The sequence below is a fragment of the Henckelia pumila genome, chromosome 3, assembly GCF_033568475.1.
Source record: "Henckelia pumila isolate YLH828 chromosome 3, ASM3356847v2, whole genome shotgun sequence".
In the NCBI taxonomy this organism is placed as follows: Eukaryota; Viridiplantae; Streptophyta; class Magnoliopsida; order Lamiales; family Gesneriaceae; genus Henckelia; species Henckelia pumila.
In genome coordinates this window covers 37,959,432-37,979,226 of record NC_133122.1, presented here as the reverse complement: position 1 = coordinate 37,979,226, position 19,795 = coordinate 37,959,432, and the positions used below count along the sequence as shown (strand labels likewise).

General features: G+C 34.6%; 1 long non-coding RNA gene across 9 annotated transcripts; it reads right to left on the bottom strand.

Moving 5' to 3' along the window:
- Positions 1 to 3,429: 3,429 nt before the first annotated feature.
- On the bottom strand, positions 3,430 to 18,077 carry LOC140890739 (uncharacterized). 9 transcript variants are annotated; one of them, XR_012152266.1, is made up of 7 exons: positions 17,816 to 18,077; positions 16,960 to 17,020; positions 16,481 to 16,552; positions 15,219 to 15,378; positions 11,112 to 11,501; positions 10,825 to 11,034; positions 3,432 to 3,557 (listed from the first exon to the last, which is right to left on the bottom strand). It is a non-coding gene; the product is annotated as an uncharacterized lncRNA (long non-coding RNA). The 9 variants fall into 9 exon arrangements; XR_012152265.1 differs by having other exon boundaries at positions 3,430 to 3,557; positions 10,825 to 11,501; XR_012152261.1 differs by lacking the exons at positions 3,432 to 3,557; positions 10,825 to 11,034; positions 11,112 to 11,501 and adding exons at positions 11,508 to 14,434; positions 16,757 to 16,808.
- Positions 18,078 to 19,795: the final 1,718 nt, after the last annotated feature.

Below are 19,795 nucleotides of genomic sequence, written 5' to 3'. Positions count from 1 at the left end.
GAGTTTTTAAATATTTATTTAGGTATGATTTTATCCTAAATTAGTTATTATCCTAATTTAATTATAATTATCAAATTTTTTAAAAAAAAACAAAAAACCTATCCTACCTTACCCTAAACTCCATTCAGCCGACTCCATCCTCCTCTCCATTCTCTCTTCACGATCAGCCACCTCCCAACATCCTCCATAGCCGATTTCCTCAGAAAAGTTGGATTTCGTCGCCCCGGAACCCATACACGCACGTTTAGCTTCAAATAAATCATCAAGGCATGTTTAATTCCTTCCTTTAACACCATATAAGCTATATAACCTGTTTCTGTCCGATCACATGGTTGTGTTTCTGTTTTTTTTTTAGTTCATGAAGATTTATGGCTAGAACCCGTATAACTATCTTGTTTGCTTGATTTTCATATGCATGGCCACGTTTTTATGAAAGGGAATGGATCCGGATGCTGGCGGATGATTATAGACGTGTATTAGTGTCCTTAGGATCGATCTGGGTTAGAATTTTAAGGTGGAACAAGCTGGAAACGTGAGTTTTACTTTATATTGCATCAGATCGCGCAGTTCAAGGGTTCTGTGGAAGAGAGGCTCGTTCTCCTTCCTCAGTCTATGGTTTGATGTAAGATCGGTTTCCTTGGAACCCCTTAGATGTTGGCTAAGTTTTTTCAAGTGGTCTCACGGTCATTGGTGGTCGGAGCAAGCGGCACGATCAAAAATACAGTCGCTGCTCCTGTCTAAGCGCGAGCTGGGATTAGCCTTAGTGCGAGGCTTCGTCTGGGCTACTCAGGCCACGGTTTGGGCTGAATTTTGTCTTGATAGAAACCTCTAGATGTTGGCTATAAGTGAGAAGTGATTTGAGGGAAAAATATGATCGGAGTAGGGAGAACGATTGGTTTTGGCCGAGTCGCTCACCTGCACGCGCGAGTACAGATGATGCTTGGTGTTTGGGTTCGTTCTCCACCTACGGTGCATGGTTTGGGTTGGTTCCTAGCTTTTTGGAAAGGTCTCGAAGTCTGATAGCCAGTGATGGTGGATCTCCGGCCATTGGGTGGCCGCAGATGTCCGGAAACAGGCTGTAAAACCTGCAGCTCACGGCCGATCCGAGGGAAAGAAAGGGGGAATCGGGTTATGGGTTTTGGTTGTTTCCCGGGTCGGGTTGGGGCCTGGGTCGGGTCAGTTGGGTCCGGGTCCGGGTTAGGTGGGCCGAGCTCGGGTATTTTAATTTTTAAGTAATTAATGTTTTAATTGATTTTTGGGCTTTAAAATTAGTTAGAAAATTTTTTGGGCCTCCAAATAATTTTATTTGGGCCTTAAATAATTTATTTAAGTTAGCCCAATGATTTTTATGGGCTTGGGAGCCCATGAATATTTTTGGGCCAGTCAGTGGATTTTTGGGCCGGTCAGGAATTTTATTGGGTTTAATTAAGTTAATGGGCTTAAATATTTTTATTTAGGCCCAGTTAAGTTAATCAAGTTATTTGGGCTAAGATATGATTATTGGGCTTTAATTTAAGTTTAATGAGCTTAGAGTGAGTGACCAGCAGTCTGGACCAACCCATGAAAAAATAACTAAGTCCAGAATATATATTTAATTATTTTATGCATGCAGTTTATATTTTAAGTATAAGTATATTTATTATGAAAATTAATTAAATATATATTACGGACATATTTTAAGTGCATGCATACATGAAATATTTTATGATGTGTTTATGATTAAGAATTGAGCATGAAAAATATTTTTATGGAAATTGAAGTGATGTGGCAGCACAGAGGTGGTTTACCACCGGCACAGAGGTAGTTTTACTACCGGCATAGAAGTGATTTTATCACTGGCACAGAGGTAGTTTACTACCAGCATAGAGGTGGATTTATCCACCGCCACGTACGATGGTTCTTAGACTGATCAGTCGCTCATGATTACGAGCCACACTCATGGATATGACCTACACAGTTTTTATGATTATGACATGCTCAATTTATGCTATGTATGATTAGTTATGATGTATGTATGATGATCATAATTATGGCTAGCAAGAATTCATGGTGCATTATTTTACGAGCATGCATGCATATTCATGATGATTATATGTATTAGTATGATTATGTAATGCATTATTTTAACCATTGTTACAAAGGTTTAGACATGTTGAGCCTTTAGGCTCACTATGCTTATATGGTGCAGGTGAGTACAATAATTCATTTGTAGCTCCTACCGGTGGCGAGGATGTATGAGCAAGCATGACAGTTGGCCCGTGACCGTCGCATGGAAGAGTTATTATTATATTGAGATACTTTATTAGGGTTTTTAAAACATATTTCAAAGTTTTATTTATGTTTATTTTCGCATGCATGAGTTTGAATTTTTGGGTTACGGATTTTTATTAATATTGCGTGTTTCAAGATTTTTATTTATTTAAGTTATCATTAAAAGAATTTATTTGTTAGTATTATTTTAAATGTTTATACATATATGTATGGGCATATATGTATAGTATATTTTTTTTAAAAAAAAAATAAAATTTTTCCGCATTTATTAGTAGTAGATGTTTCAATTGGTATCAAAGCACGGTCCTTGGAGGGTGTCCATCTGCCACGTGAAGCTCAGAAATCCCACTATCGGTCTGTAAGTTTTAAATAATTTATTATGATTTATCAGGAGCATATGTTATGACTTAAAACTTTACGTTAGCAAAGTTTTAAAATACTTAGTTATGAATTGCGATTACGTGACTTTGAGATACTGAAACTTGAGAACTAGATAAGTAATCGTGGAGTTAGTAAATTAGAATTTTGAGGGACTTCAATATTAGAATTTGATCAGTCGAATTTCGAGGACGAAATTCAATTTAAAGAGGGGAGAATTGTAACACCCGAAAATTTTTATACGTAAATTCGCATGCATAATTAGGGAAAATAATTATTTAAAAATTTTATTTGGGTTAAATGACTTATATGTGTTATTATGTGAATTATATGGATGATTTAAATTTATTTTATCATTTAACCCGCAGTTATTGTATTTTTATATTTTTGAAAATTTTATTGAGTTGATCGTGTAGACGGGACCGTGGACGGACGAGATACCAACTTTTGAGCCAAAAATATTTTATGAGTTTTATGAGCTTTAAAATATTATTTTAAGATATTTTGTCAAGAAAATTTTAGTATTTATTTATATAATTATTTAAGGGTTGATTTTTAGCCAAAATAAGTCATTTTAATGACTTTTATTAAATTTTAAAAATCCTCTAAATTAATATTTAAGGATTTTTGGTTTATTATCAGATTAATAGGCTGGGTTTGAGTTTTTAAATATTTATTTAGGTATGATTTTATCCTAAATTAGTTATTATCCTAATTTAATTATAATTATCAAATTTTAAAACAAAAAACAAAAAAACCTATCCTACTTTACCCTAAACTCCATTCAGCCGACTCCATCCTCCTCTCCATTCTCTCTTCACGATCAGCCACCTCCCAACATCCTCCATAGCCGATTTCCTCAGAAAAGTTGGAGTTCGTCGCCCCGAAACCCATACACGCACGTTTAGCTTCAAATAAATCATCAAGGCATGTTTAATTCCTTCCTTTAACACCATATAAGCTATATAACCTGTTTATGTCCGATCACATGGTTGTGTTTCTGTTTTTTTTTAGTTCATGAAGATTTATGGCTAGAACCCGTATAACTATCTTGTTTGCTTGATTTTCATATGCATGGCCACGTTTTTATGAAAAGGGAATGGATCCGGCTGCTGGCGGATGATTATAGACGTGTATTAGTGTCCTTAGGATCGATCTGGGTTAGAAGTTTAAGGTGGAACAAGCTGAAAACGTGAGTTTTACTTTATATTGCATCAGATCGCGCAGTTCAAGGATTCTGTGGAAGAGAGGCTTGTTCTCCTTCCTCAGGCTATGGTTTGATGTAATATTGGTTTCATTGGAACCCCTTAGATGTTGGCTAAGTTTTTGCAAGTGGTCTCATGGTCATTGGTGGTCGGAGAAAGCGGAACGATAAAAAATACAGTCGCTGCTCCTGTCTGAGCGCGAGCTGGGATCAGCCTTAATGCGAGGCTTCGTCTGGGCTACTCAGGCCATGGTTTGGGCTGAATTTTGTCTTGATAGAAACCTCTAGATGTTGGCTATAAGCGAGAAGTGGTTTGAGGGAAAAATATGGTCGGAGTAGGGAGAACGATTGGTTTTGGCCGAGTCGCTCACCTGCGCGCGCGAGTACAGATGATGCTTGGTGTTTGGGTTCGTTCTCCACCTACGGTGCATGGTTTGGGTTGGTTCTTAGATTTTTGGAAAGGTCTCGAAGTGTTCTAGCCAGTGATGGTGGATCTCCGGCCATTGGGTAGCCGAAGATGTCCGGAACCAGGCTGTAAAGCCTGCTGCTCACGGCCGAGCCGAGGGAAAGAAAGGGGGAATCGGGTTATGGGTTTTGGTTGTTTCCCGGGTCGGGTTGGGGCCTGGGTCGGGTAAGTAGTGTAGTGGGTCGGGTCAGTTGGATCCGGGTCCGGGTTAGGTGGGCTGGGTTCGGGTATTTTAATTTTTAAGTAATTAATGTTTTAATTGATTTTTGGGCTTTAAAATTAGTTAGAAAATTTTTTGGGCCTCCAAATAATTTTATTTGGGCCTTAAATCATTTATTTAAGTTAGCCCAATGATTTTTATGGGCTTGAGAGCCCATGAATATTTTTGGGCCAGTCAGTGGATTTTTGGGCCAGTCTGAAATTTTATTGGGTTTAATTAAGTTAATGGGCTTAAATATTTTTATTTAGGCCCAGTTAAGTTAATCGAGTTATTTGGGCTAAGATATGATTATTGAGCTTTAATTTAAATTTAATGGGCTTAAAGTGAGTGACCAGCAGTCTGGACCAACCCATGAAAAAATAACTAAGTCCGAAATATATATTTAATTATTTTATGCATGCAGTTTATATTTTAAGTATAAGTATATTTATTATGAAAATTAATTAAATATATATTACGGACATATTTTAAGTGCATGCATACATGAAATATTTTATGATGTGTTTATGATTAAGAATTGAGCATGAGAAATATTTTTATGGAAATTGAAGTGATGTGGCAGCACAGAGGTGGTTTACCACCGGCACAGAGGTAGTTCTACTACCGGCATAGAAGTGGTTTTATCACTGGCACAGAGGTAGTTTACTACCAGCATAGAGGTGGATTTATCCACCGCCACGTACGATGGTTCTTAAACTGATCAGTCGCTCATGATTACGAGCCACACTCATGGATATGACCTACACAGTTTTTATGATTATGACATGCTCAATTTATGCTATGTATGATTAGTTATGATGTATGTATGATGATCATAATTATGGCTAGCAAGAATTCATGGTGCATTATTTTACGAGCATGCATGCATATTCATGATGATTATATGTATTAGTATGATTATGTGATGCATTATTTTAACCATTGTTACAAAGGTTTAGACATGTTGAGCCTCTAGGCTCACTATGCTTATATGGTGCAGGTGAGTACGATAATTCATTTGTAGCTCCTACCGGTGGCGAGGATGTATGAGCAAGCATGGCAGTGGCCTCGTGACCGTCGCATGGAAGAGTTATTATTATATTGAGATACTTTATTAGGGTTTTTAAAACATATTTCAAAGTTTTATTTATGTTTATTTTCGCATGCATGAGTTTGAATTTTTGGGTTACGGATTTTTATTAATATTGCGTGTTTCAAGATTTTTATTTATTTAAGTTATCATTAAAAGAATTTATTTGTTAGTATTATTTTTAATGTTTATACATATATGTATGGGCATATATGTATAGTATATTTTTTTTAAAAAAAAATAAAGTTTTTTCGCATTTATTAGTAGTAGATGTTTCAATATTTATGGTATCAGATCATGCAATAAGATTCATTGGGACATAGTATTAACATTTGGGTTATCCTTTGTAGGATTACGGATTGGATTTGATGACGATAGGAGTGACATGAATTGGAATAGCAAGATACTTAGGCTTTTCCAAGATCGTAATTGCCAAGATTGGAATCAGAGACTTGCTTTATGAGGATCCCAGCAAGATGGAGCTGGAAGATGATCTGGATTATCACTTTAGATACTTCTAGGGATTTATTGGAAATTGGGAAGACGTGATCGTCTAAATTCCTTGTGATCCATAGATACCTCTAAATATCTTGCCAAGAAAGTGCTTCATGAAGCTTTGGGCATCTCTAGTAGGATTAGGTATTTTGAAGAAGAAGTATGTTGATGTGCTTGCATTGATGCTTTCATGTGGTAGACAGAAATTTTACGTTCAAGATCAGTAGACGGAATGAAATAATTTTACAAAGATTTAAATATTGTATTAAGTTTTGTTGTAAACAGTATTTCAATTGTAAGCATTTGAATCAGATGTATTAAAGATTTCAAATATTTGATGTAACCGTTATTGTTGTATTGTACATCTTTTCAGTTTAATATTTTGGATAAATTTTTTATTACATGAGATTGTATAAAACTTGAGATTAGTGGTTCACGTTTTGTAATTCTAATCTTTGGAATTATCTTGATTATATTTTAGTGATTAATGGAATCAGATAGTCGATTTCAGTATATTGTTTAAACATGTGTATAATTGGGATTTACTTATGCATGTTTTCAGTTGAATAGTTCTAGATGTATTCCCTAGAATATTTTATCGAGATACAGTGTTTGTCATGGATGATGTGTTTTCATCAAGGGCACAGTAATGAGTTATACCGAGTACTGTGGAATATGTGGATATATATGACTAGATGGAGAGGAATTGTGACCCCATGCTTGTATTACTCTGGAAACCTTTCGTACTTCAGAGGATGTCTGGGAGCTTCTCTTGCTTCAGATGGTTATTCAGGGGGAGGCTACCTCAGTCTAGTGTGTTGCAACAGTCATATAGGGGTATAGTTATTTGAATTCTCTCGTGAAGATTTAGTTGATACTGAGATTTAGTATCCAAGGAAATTAATTATCGTATGACTTCGTCAAAGATACAAATTTTGAATTTCTGCTGTCAGAATTAGTCTTGGAAATAATTTTCCTTGACGAGTGATCATTCTGAGCAGATAGGTTTGTTTGCAATATTGTGATTTTACTAGACATATTTCTACCAGTGATTATTCAGAGTATCGTTTGAATTCGTCAGAGATGCAGTGTGTCATTCATTTGGGATAAGGAAGATTCAGGATATCGGATTTGGGAAAAACCTACCTTGGACCTTGTTCGTTTTGGTGTTCCTCTTGTATGGACATAAGTAGTGGCAGTAGGTCCGGATTGGTATGTAATTGGTGCCAGTAACTACCCTTAGCTATCGTCTGACTCTGACAGAGATAGAAATGATGAGTTCAGTATGAATTTTGTAATTACTAGTGTTAGGAATTAGCGGATTTATGGCAACGAGATCAAGGTTGTTGATCGAGCCATGTAAGTTATCAATGATCATTGGATTATTGTCTGACTACGTCAGATATATGAAATGAGATTTCATGGTAACAAAGGTTGTACAGGAAAGATAATGATCATTGAATTAGAATTAGCCTGAAGATTAGTAATAATAATGTCTATGATTGGGACAGGAACAGTTTGATGGTAAAATCCAGATTGGTGTAGGATTTGTGACAGTGATTACTTTGATTATCAATTGTACCGTCAGAAATAAGGATAGTGAAACTCGTGGGAATTCTGCTATTCCAAGTGTTTTGGATTTAGACAGTTCTCGTTGAACTGAATCACAGAGATCATAGTTGTTAATCAACAGTGTGATGTTCTAGTGTATCGAGAATTTGGGAATGATAGACTTAAATGATTGGTCCTTTTTGGGCTGAGTGTGAGCTGCAGTGGATCAAGTGAGATTGTTAAAATCTAATCAGTATTGATTTGAGATATTTTGGACTAGAAAGTACCGGAGAAAGTTCTGTAAGCTTGTATGTTTAAGAACATGGTGAGTGAGATATATTCAGAATTTCTCAGTGTTTGAGAAATTTCAGAAATGTGATAAGTTCATCTTTTGGGTTTTCTTATGGTTAAGAAGGATTGATAAGAAGTTACAACTAAATTATTTGTAGCAGGTACAGATGTTGTAACCCATTCATGGGGGAGTTGAATTTTTTTTTTTTTTTTTTTGTAAAAAGAACATTTTGGATTGAACCATGATTGGTGATTAGAACCTGTTAATTCAGTTTCAGAGAATGAACTGAGCGATTGTTAATTGGTGGGAAAAAAATTGATAGGATGAGTACAATACGCAGGTATGTTTCTACAGTATTCGTGGAAAATATTCATCAGATTTTGATCTAGGAAGTGTTTGATTTACAATGGGTACTAACATGATAGCATCAAGTGTTTAGACGTGAAAAAAGGACAGCAGCTGAGATCTATTGTTATCAGGTCTAGCGGGATTTTTGTCACTGATTTTTCCAGGATGTCTTTTAGATGCGCTAGGCCATTGATGTGTCTGATTTGATAGGATTGAGTTAGGGGCTAGCTAGATTGTATTGATTTGAGGACTTTACAAGGGAAGGACGAAACGGTTTTGTTCATCTAGTAGTGCAAGTCAGAATTGAGCAAGGAATTATTATTATTCTTATCTGTGGTGGGATAATCAGTATCATCATTTCCAGGTGTTATCTCAAGTTATGAGATCTATGTCATTATTCGATTCAAATTATTAGTACCAGGGATTGTAATAATCGACTTTTGAGTCGACAGAATAAACATGGGTATTTCCAGGGTAAGAACCTTAAAGGTTCAAGAAATCGGAAATTGTGGACAACGACATTGTCACATGAGTTATGACAAAATGTTAGTCAGTAGTACGAAAAAATTATTTTGATGTACAAAGATTTAAGTACTCGATTCTGGTGGAAATGAATGAAGCGCAGCGTGTATCAGTATGTTTCCAGATGTTTGGTGTGTCAACAGATCAAGACATAGCACCGACGACCTGGAGGATTACTTCACAGTTTATCTATTCCTGAGTGGAAATGAGATTTTATCACGATGAATTTTATGACCCATTTGTCGGTATTTTCGAGGAACTATGATGTTATCTGGGTTGTGGTGGACAAAATCATGCACATTTCATTCCTTATAACCGAGACTATAGTTTTGAAAGGATGGTTCGCTTGTACATCCAGTAGATTGTATGATTGCACGGAGTGCCTGTGAGCATAGTGAACGATCAAGATCCTAGGTTTACTTCTAGATTCTAGGGGAGTTTCCAGCATGTCTGAGGGACTATTCTCAATGTGAGTATAGTTTATCATTTGGAGAATGACGACCAGTCAGAACATAATACATGTATTTTGGGGATATGCTACAAGCTTGTTCTATGGATGTTGGTCCAGTTTGGCAAGATTAGTTACCATTGATTGAGTTTGCGTACAACAACAGTTATCATTGTAGTAATGTCTTGGTGATAGATCGGACGGTCCGATCATACTCTTCGGATTGTCCGATCTTGTCCAGTCACGTCAGCCATGACATCATCTACCTGACCTGCTTTGGACACTTGTCCCAAGTGAGTTCAAACCGTCCGATCTCCTGATTGAATCGCCTGATCTCTCTCTCCTTCCGAACCCCAATTCTTCCTTCCGAACTGTCCTGGTTCGGATGGTCCAATCTAGGGTTTGGATCATCCAATCTAGCCGATCACTTGGACCCTTCTGGACTATTTCGAGCGTTTTGAATCCGATTTTTAACTCCAATATCTCTTTTGTAATTTCATTGATCATGTATTAACTATTTTAAACATATTTAAATCACTCAATCTTGTAAAATGGAACAGGGTTACTACATGCATGACACGTTATATATGTTAGTCACGTTATGTTTTATTATCTTTAAGTTATGTTTGTTTGTGTTGAGTCTTTAGACTCACTATGCTTGAATGGTACAGAAGATGATGATGAGAACAAAGTCATTGATGATTATGTGGACGGACAGGAAGCAGAGTAATCAGTTCGACGAGGAAAGATGCACAAGCGTGCTGTCAGATGAACTCCCATGTTTTTTGCATCATTAGAATTGTGTTGGTTGAGAAAAATTTTTTATTGTTATGTTCCTTGACAAAACATTTTTTGATGTGAAGTTTTATTATCGTTTTCTCGGCGCAAAATTCATTGGAATAAAAGTTTTCATTTTTACGAACTTTAAGAAATTCATTTAAGGAATTAGATGGTACGATCGAAACGTCCAAACGTTAGATCGAATGTTCCGATCAGAGTTAGACCGTGAAAATTTGATGTGTCAAGAGTGTACAAATATGTAAGAGATCAAAACATCCAAAGTGAGGATCAGAGCTTCCAAAGTGTATATCGGAGCTTTCGATCAGTGGAGTCCAAAACATAGAAAGCATGTATGTAATAGCTCAAGTGGTACCAGGATTGAGTTGAACTTTGATATATGTCTGGTGGTCCAAGTTCGAATCCTGAGGAGGGCAAAAACTCCTCATCCAGGTGGGAGAAGATCATGAAGTATGGCTAGGCCGCCCAGAGCTGAGACAAGCAGAGGGTGAGGGCCCAGTCCATTACATAAAAGGGCGCCCTTTTATGTAATGGACTGGGCCCTCACCCTCTGCTTGTCTCAGCTCTGAGCGGCCCAACCATACTCATGGTCTCTCCACTCCTGGCAGTGGGTTGCATGCGGTGGGGGTACAAGTTCTGTTTAATTATTTATTTTTGTTTCTCACTCAATTTCTGTTCAAGTAAAACATTCAACATTTAAATTTTATTTATTCCAAAAAATAACAAATTATCAACTTACTTTACTAGTTAAAAAAAACTTACAACGAAGTTATCGAACATGCGACTAATGACAAAAGAACTCCAGTCATCTTGTGCAATACCATATCCAACCGGTGGTTCATTCAATTTCTCCGATTCATCAAGCTTGCTCAAAATGAAAGTATGAGTGAGATGATTTTTAAACTGACGTCATTTAATATTCGTCGAACTCAAACATCCCTTCTTCCAGTTTTGGTCAACATCATACGACAACTGTTGAAATATATAATTCAAAATTTTATAACAATAAGAATATTAAAATCATGAAAAAAACAAACTAATTCACGTACATTAACGGATTCCCAAATCAATTCTTTGAATGCACTTGAAACTTGCTTCCACGTCTTGTAAATTATCTTAACATTTTCTCGAGCTAGCACTCCAATATAACTTTGCATTTCAGCAGCAACATCTTCTACTGACTGTCCAAGTTTATTTAATCTTACCATCTTTCGAATTCCTTGAACCCTTCTCCTAGCAAGCTTATTCAGATGTGTACGGCCTCTAGAAGTTCTTGTTCTTTCAGTATCATCAGTAGATTCCAACATTGTATTTTCCTCCAAATTCTTCTCACTGACAGCATGTCCAGATTTTTCTTTACCCTTCCTACTCATTGTGGGATGCCGTAAACTAATTTTGTTTGAGTCAATTGTCACATCATCTTTATTCCCTATTTTAAGCTTCATATTGGAGGCCATTGAGTAGAGATTTAATATGTTGATCAAAAAAATTAGTTAACACATCAATACATGGAGAAATATACAACAAATAGAAAGAAAGATGCAATAAAAATATCATATTGTGACTGAAAAATTCAAAATGATGTACAATAGTGGGAATAAACTCATATTCAAATCCGAGATAACATATCAATATGGTATGTCTATAAACATTTCCTCAAAAGAAAAAATATATTTTTGGTTAAACATTGTCAACCCAAGTTCCATCACAATCTTCACGAATGCATTACACTTTCTTGTCATCTACTAAACCAACATCCATAGGATCTTTGCTAAAAAATTGGTTGGGAGTCCAGTCTCTTCGATTTCATCATCATTTAAGTCTTCAAAGGACTCCATGCTATGAGTTGCAAGTACAACACTCCATGCAGGAACTACATAATCTTCAACGTAAAATACTTGCTTTGCTTGACTGCCGAATATGAAAGAATCAGATTTGAAACCAATTCTATTGAGATTCACCAACGTTAAACCAAGATCATATACTTTGATACCATTATTATTCTCCACCCAATTACATTTAAACATTGGAATTTGAAATTGGTGATAATCAAGTTCCCATATTTCTTCAATAACTCCATAACCATATCTGACACAAATGAATTTTTTTCCTTTGCACTTGCAACTTGCATTGTCTTTGCAACTAAGCTTACTCCAGAGTTTTGAGAAACTCGTATATCGCCACGCTCTTTTGTAGCATAAGTGATCCCATCAATCAAGTAACTAGAATACTTTAACACTTGTGTGCTAGGACCACGTGCTATCCATTTCAATCTTTCTGATATTTTATGTGTGGAATGGTCAAGTACCCGTAATTCATCAAGTTTTGCAAGTATGTAAATATGTAATACTTATAGAACTTACGCTATCACGCAACCAGTTGATAAAAGTTTGGTTATGCTCATTTTGTAACCACTTCTTCGACCTAGATTTATGCGGAAATCTTGTAGTCAACTCCACCATGTGTTTCCTAATGAAATTATTCCTAGTAAATGAAATAGAATGTAATCAAAATGCATAAAGGCATAAGTTGGAGATCTTACTCGATATAAGGATCAATCTCAACATTATTTTCCAATATGTAACGATGTTTTTGCTGCAAATGATCATCACTTGTGTAGTGGACTACTACTCCCGATAAGGGCTTATTAAGTTCTACTTCGCAATGCCTTGATGGTATCCCTATTTAATGGACATTAGATAGGTAGTCTGAGCAAAATTCGATAGCCTCTTCAGCAATATAACTTTCAGTCATGCACCCTTCAGGCCGGTTACGATTGCGCACACAACCTTTCAAAATCTTCATGTTTCTTTCAAATGAGACATGTGCCTATACAAAACCGGTTCACACAATTTGACCTTCCGTATAAGATGAACAGTTAAGTGGATCATTATATCAAAAAATGAAGGGGGGAAATATTTTTCAAGAAAACACAATATCATCACAATTTCTTTTTGCAGTTCATCTAACTTCGGGACATCTATCACTTTATTATATAACAACTTGAAGAAGAAACACAATCGAATCACAACATCTCTGACATGTTTTGGCAAAATGTCGCGAATGGCCACGGGAAACATTTGTTGCATTAAAATGTGATAGTCGTGTGACTTAAGGCCAACCAGTTTCAAGTCCTTTATTGACACAAGATTTTTCAAATTTGATGAGTAACCTGCTGGGACCTTTATTCCTGCCAGATAATTGCAAAAACTTTTTTTTTCTCATCCTTAGTGTGTGTGTAGCATGTTGCTGGCAAAAACGTTCTTTTCTCCCAACCACTGGTGCCAATTCATTCCTTACATTCATTTCCAAAAGGTCTAATTTTGAAGCTAATCCATCCTTTGTTTTTCCCGGAATGTCAAGTAATGTGCCAATGAGACTTTCACCAACATTTTTTTCAGTGTGCATCACATCAAGAACATGGCGAACATGAAAATGTTTGCATTACTGAAGTTCAAAGAATATTGATTTCTTTTTCCAGCATGGTTTTTCATCATCTGCATTTGACTGAAGCTTCTTGGCCAGTTTTCCCGGTCGATAATTAATTCTTTCAACTCTTTCCAATACTTCATGGCCACTCAATGGATTTGGTGTGGGGTTAAACTTTTGATTCCCATTAAATGTCTTCTTTTGTCTTCGATAAGGAGGAATTAAAGGTAAAAACTTTCGATGACCTGTATATGACATTTTTCTACTATGCTTCAAACTTGTTGAGTATGTCTTTTCTGCACAAATAGGACATGCATGATATTCTTTCACTACACATCCTGTCATGTTTTCATATGCTGGAAAATCATTGATTGTCCATAGTAAGAAAACTTTAAGAGAGAAACTTTCTTCTCGATATACATCATATGCTTCAACACCTGTATCCCATAAGCATTTTAGGTCATCAATCAAAGGTGCTAAGTACACATCAATATCATTTACCTGGTTGTCTAGGACCAGATATCAACAAAGTAAGCATCACAAATTTTCTCTTCATACACAACCATGGTGGAAGATTGTATGTGATCATTAAAACTGGCCAACAGCTATATGCAGAACTCATCAAACTGTGAGGATTGACCCCGTATGCTGATATAGCCAATCTAAGATTTCTTCATTCAGATGCAAAATCTGGCCACTTGTGATCAATTAATTTCCGAGAAGGTGCATTACCTGGATGCTGTAAGTATCCATCACAAATTATTTTATCAGAGTGCCAAGTTAACTCCTTGGATATCATCTTATTCCGAAACATTATTTGAAATCTTGGAATGTGTGGGAAATACCATAAGACCTTTTTCGGAACTCCTTTTACTTTAGAATTGTTGCCCACCTTCCACCTTGACGTTCCACAAGTAGGGCAATTGGCAAAATCTTCGTACTCCTTCGATATAAGATACAATCATTAAGGCAAACATGAATTCTGACATAATTCATTCCTAATGCACGTAAGCTTTTCTTTGCATCGTACAAAGACAAAGGCAATTCGTTTTTATTTGAAAGCATTTCTCCAAAGAGAATAAGTAGATCACTGAAACTTTATCACTTCAACTATATTTTTCCTTCAAGTTAAATAATTTCACAATTTCAGATAATTTTGTGAATTTAGTACATCCAGGATATAAAAGTTTCTCAGCATCTTCTAGTAACTCAGTGAATTGGTCTGGATTCTCAGCATAACTATCATATACACCCTGTAACATATCTACCGGTTCCTCGGCAAAAGCTTTGTGAACACCTTGCCCTGATCGATCGTTATAATTCATTGAGTTCTTACTCGTACAACTTTTTCCATGCCATATCCAAGTGTGATATGTCAAATAGATCCCATTACTATACAAATGTGCTCTTATATTTTGAACATTTTTCTTTTTTATATTAGCAGATCTTGCACATGGGCAAGGGATTGCATCATGATCATCAGTGTTATTCAATGCAAATTTCAAGAAAGACTTCTACTCCAATATCATATTCAGGTGATAATCTATTCTTTGACATCCATTCTTTGCCCATTTTTTGTATAACCAATCAGCAAAAAATCAGTCAACACCTACCTTCAAAAAATTGTAGGTCATACAAAAAGATCTCCACACAATCCCAAGTACAAAATAATAACACAACAATCATAATCAATTTAATTAGAAGGTTTCTTTTAGTTGTTGACTCACCAAAGCTCACAAGTCTCTATGGTATAAAAAATGTAGAGGCATCATTGCATCAAAGGGTGTCCTTAAAAAATGGTTCTTGAATAGTTGTGCAGAGTGAACAGCTGGTTGTGAAACTTTCGAGACCGCGAAAGACATCGGTTTAATCACTTGGGTTTTAGACCTATATGAACAATGAATATTAGAATCATTCTCCTTGTGTCATTAAGCCCCAGTATTGTCAGTTATTAGACAGAAATAAATTCACCATAACAAAAAATATTTGTCCCATATGATACAAGCAAATAAAATATTCAAGGAACAGTGAAGTCAAGCAAGAATTAGCGAATTGGCTTTATTAAGCATATTCTTCTACTAGATTTTTTGGATTTGAAATTGGGATAACGTACCATAACTTTTAGACAGCATGGCCAACATTTAATCATCTTGAAATTTGAAAATTTGAAACGAATTATTATTATTATATGTATGCAAAAAACTGGTGGTGGTGGGAAAAGTTGAGAGTAGTAATTATTGAGCATAATTTCCATGATTATATGTTGTGGAATTTTACAGCAAATAAAATTTAATAGTTATCTCGAGCATGGAATCTTGTAAAGTAGCAACATAAAATAACACACAATATTGAATATAAAAATGCAAGCCTGAAGTAAAGCTATTGTGGGACCCCAGGGCTCGTCTACTAAAATACCATAATTAAATAAATACGGTATTTAAACGAAGCAGCAACAACCCATTTTTTTTATAAAAAAAATGGCCCAGACTAGCGCAGCTGCGGTGGAGTATAGCGCAGCTACTAAAAGTTCCTGCCTCTTTGCGCAGAGGCGCTAAATTGAAGGGCAGCAATCTTTTCTCTTCATTTCCAAAGTTTAAATTTTATGTTTTTGAAAAAAATCAGATACTATATGAAATGAATATTTATTGGGAAATCGATTACCTCTATTTATTTCTCTTCATTTCCAAAGTTAAAATTCTTCTATAGGTGGAAAAATAGATACAAAATCAGCAACCAGTTTGCATTGCATGTGAATCAAGAAAAGGGGGGAATGCAAAATACAAAACAAATTTATATGAGACTTCAATATTGATATCCGTGATAATGTGATTCAAAGTCGTAGCCATATATATTATTTGCTGATTCAACATTATACCTATATATGTTATTGGGTGATTCAATTTAATTCTGTACGTTTTCTCTAATTTTATATAAGACAGCAGGTCCATTTAACTATTTGGATGATGTGAAATTTGACAAAGAGATGTACCTGTGTGATGGTGTGGTGCAGGATTTTTTCCAAGAATATTAATTTCCTGTTTTCCTCATCTGCTTGGATAACCTAAGAAAGGTAACAAGATCTCATTGTTATTCAATGGTAAAAGCCTGGCAAAATGGGTTCTTGATAAATTTCACCCACAGAAAATAGAAACAAAGCTTTCATTAAATTCCCAGCATTCGTTTAGAGCTCATCCATCATTCGCTGGAAACAACAAGACATAAAACGAAAGAGGAGATCGGCCATGTAGCATAAAAGCACACTCACTTTGGTCTTTGCACACCAACAAAAGTGGGAATATGTCCTCTGTTTTGAGTGGCTACAGAGAGATTACAGAGAGAATCAGGCTAGAATGTGCACCCATTTGGTTTTTAGTACAAGTGCTATAATGTGAACCAGGTCATATATTTTAGTACAAGGGCATCCAAAGTCTAAAACCAAAACAAAATGCACATGAAATATATGGATACCAATATTAGATAGTTCCCCATCGTCTTTGACGTCCTTACAGCAAACCTCTGGAATGTTGGACTAGGACACAAAAGGAGATAAAATGTCAGGAGAAACAATGCTGAAATACACACGAAGAGTAAAGAAAACAGCTTCCACTCAGTCCCAAACAAAAAATTCTAATTGTTATCCGCAAACAGGATGTAATAGGAGGGGAAAAAACTAAGAAAATAAGGACATCGCTACAAAAATTTTCGAGTAAAGGATATTGTACAAACCCATGGCCATAGATTCGAAAAGCAACTTTTGAAACCCACAAACGCAGACAATTTTTTCAAATATGAATCAGAGGTAGTTTGGAGGAGGGTTTCCCCCAAACAAAAAGCATCGGAACAAAACATTTCTCATGAAGTTACTTTCTCTCAAAATAGTAGGAATTACGAAATAAGAAATAATGTAAAACACAAAATGCTGAATAAAAAAAATAGGAGCCTCAGACCGATAAAATTTAGCAAAAATATAGCGGTCATCTCCGCAATCAGTACAATCCTACGGAAGTCATCATCGACAAACACCCCACACCAAAAAAATAGGAATATGTCCTCTGGTTTTTTCCGGTCTGGTGGCGTTTCGGGACGCCACAGACTGTTTCTTGTTCACCCCTCTTTACGTTTTCCTTGCTATCAACTATGCATTTTGCTAGATTACAAAAATATCAGAAAGCTACCCATCCAAATACTAAGGTGCAAGTGTCACCAAGCATGAACAACATTGGTGCAGCCAGAGTTCAGAATTATCAGCTTAAAAATACTAAGTTCAAGAAATCCAGAAAAGATGATCCTCTACGGAGACCAAAATCCACGAATATATACTTACTGATTCCAAAGGTTGAAGGAATGCTTTGAGTTGTTGGTTTTTCTGCACTCGTCTCCACTTCAATGGGATTTCCAAATGGCGAAGCTCGGCCCTAACGTAAAAACAGTAGCAAAAAATTAGAATCGAAAAGCTCGACCCAATTAATGCTTAGAATCGATTATAACGAAGGGGGAGAAACTTAGCGCAAAAGGGAGAAAGAAGACGATGAATGCGATTAGGGCATGCGCTGTGATTTCCAATAACAGAAATTCGAAGGCCGCTAAAAAAAGCTCAATATTATGGTACAAAATGAGCAACCTTATAAAAAAATAAAAAAGACTCATAGACTACGGTACCCAATAACAGTTTTTTTATTGAAAAATACTTTTAGACTATAGAACAAAATAAATGTAGTCTATTCATTTTTTAAAAAATGTTCATAGGCTATGGTTCAAAATATCCGTAGCAATATTTTCGAACAACGTAACTCCCGAGTTTCAATAATTTTATTATTTATGGTCATCATTATTTTATATCTACATTAACAATTTAGAATAATAAGTTTTTAATAACTCATGTAAGATTATAAATATATTGATATTGAAACCTATGCAATTATTACAACTAATGTTTTCTATTGCTTATTGATTAATCTTGAGAAATTATGATTTGTTTCGTATCATGAATTCGTCTTATTTTTTAACTCATGTATGTATGCTCTCAAGCAATATTATTTATTTCGTATTTGTTAATAAGTGAGATAAGTTAATTAAATTAAATATTTATTTTGTAATTTATTTTCTTATGTGTTGATTATTTACTTTGTGGCTATTGATTTATGGAAAATAAATGTAATATAGATAATGCATTCTAAACCTTAATTAAAATTATTGCGCAATTATTTTTTTCTTTTATATTTTGAATTTTTCTCTTTCATTTTTTCCCATTTACCATCTGTTTTTTACTTCTCTATGAAAAAATCAATATACACATAATCTTAATAGAATTTTTGTGATGATGTCTTTCTCCATCAATCATTTACATTTTGCTATCATTATTATTTTATTTTTTCGTTGGATATACTTTTTTTATTACTAAAAATTTTTAGTTACAAGAATAACAATAATTTTATCGTTCCCAACTATATTCTGGTATGTATCGTCTTTTATTTCTTGTATGTCAATATCGTTAATAATTGATGTAATTGTTTGACATCCTCGTTTCTTTCTAATTTATTGATTTTTAAAATCTAATTATCTCCTTTTGCTTATAATGTTTTCGTTGCTGAAATTTTGATTGAATTTTAAATGTAATTAATTACAAACGTTTACATTTCATTTTTTATTTAGACATTTTTTTATATTTTAAGATTAAATGCATATTATTATCTATTTTTGGTGTATCTAATATTTCTTCATTAATTGCAAGATTATCTCATAATTTTTTTTAATGATTTTAGCTTTTATGAGGAGGAAATTTAATTAAATTTTGTTAATTTCAACTTTTATATATATGACATGTGTGTGTTGGTGTATTTTTTATTTATTATTTTAGATTAAAACTTGACTCTACTTGAATTGATTTATTTCAACATGAGTGTGTAATTTAATTAACGTATATATATATATATAATCATAATAATAATAATAATAAATTTTACAAATCTAATTTTTTTTATATTTAAATATGAACTCATGATATAATTATTTACCTCAATAGGACAAATTAAAATATATAAGATTTTTTTTAAAAAATATATGTTTATTCACTCTACAAACAAATAAAAATCAAGTATTTGATGTTTTAATCTTCTAACAAACTGATCGAATAATATTTAATTAAGATTTTTGTGGAATTTTTTAAAAAAATTTTGTGGAAAAAATATATTCACTTATCTATAAGAAAATAAAAAATAAAATATTTTGATATTTCAATTTTTTTTTGAAAACTGAATCCTTATCTAATATGAACATATTTTATCAATTTTGACCTTATCATAAT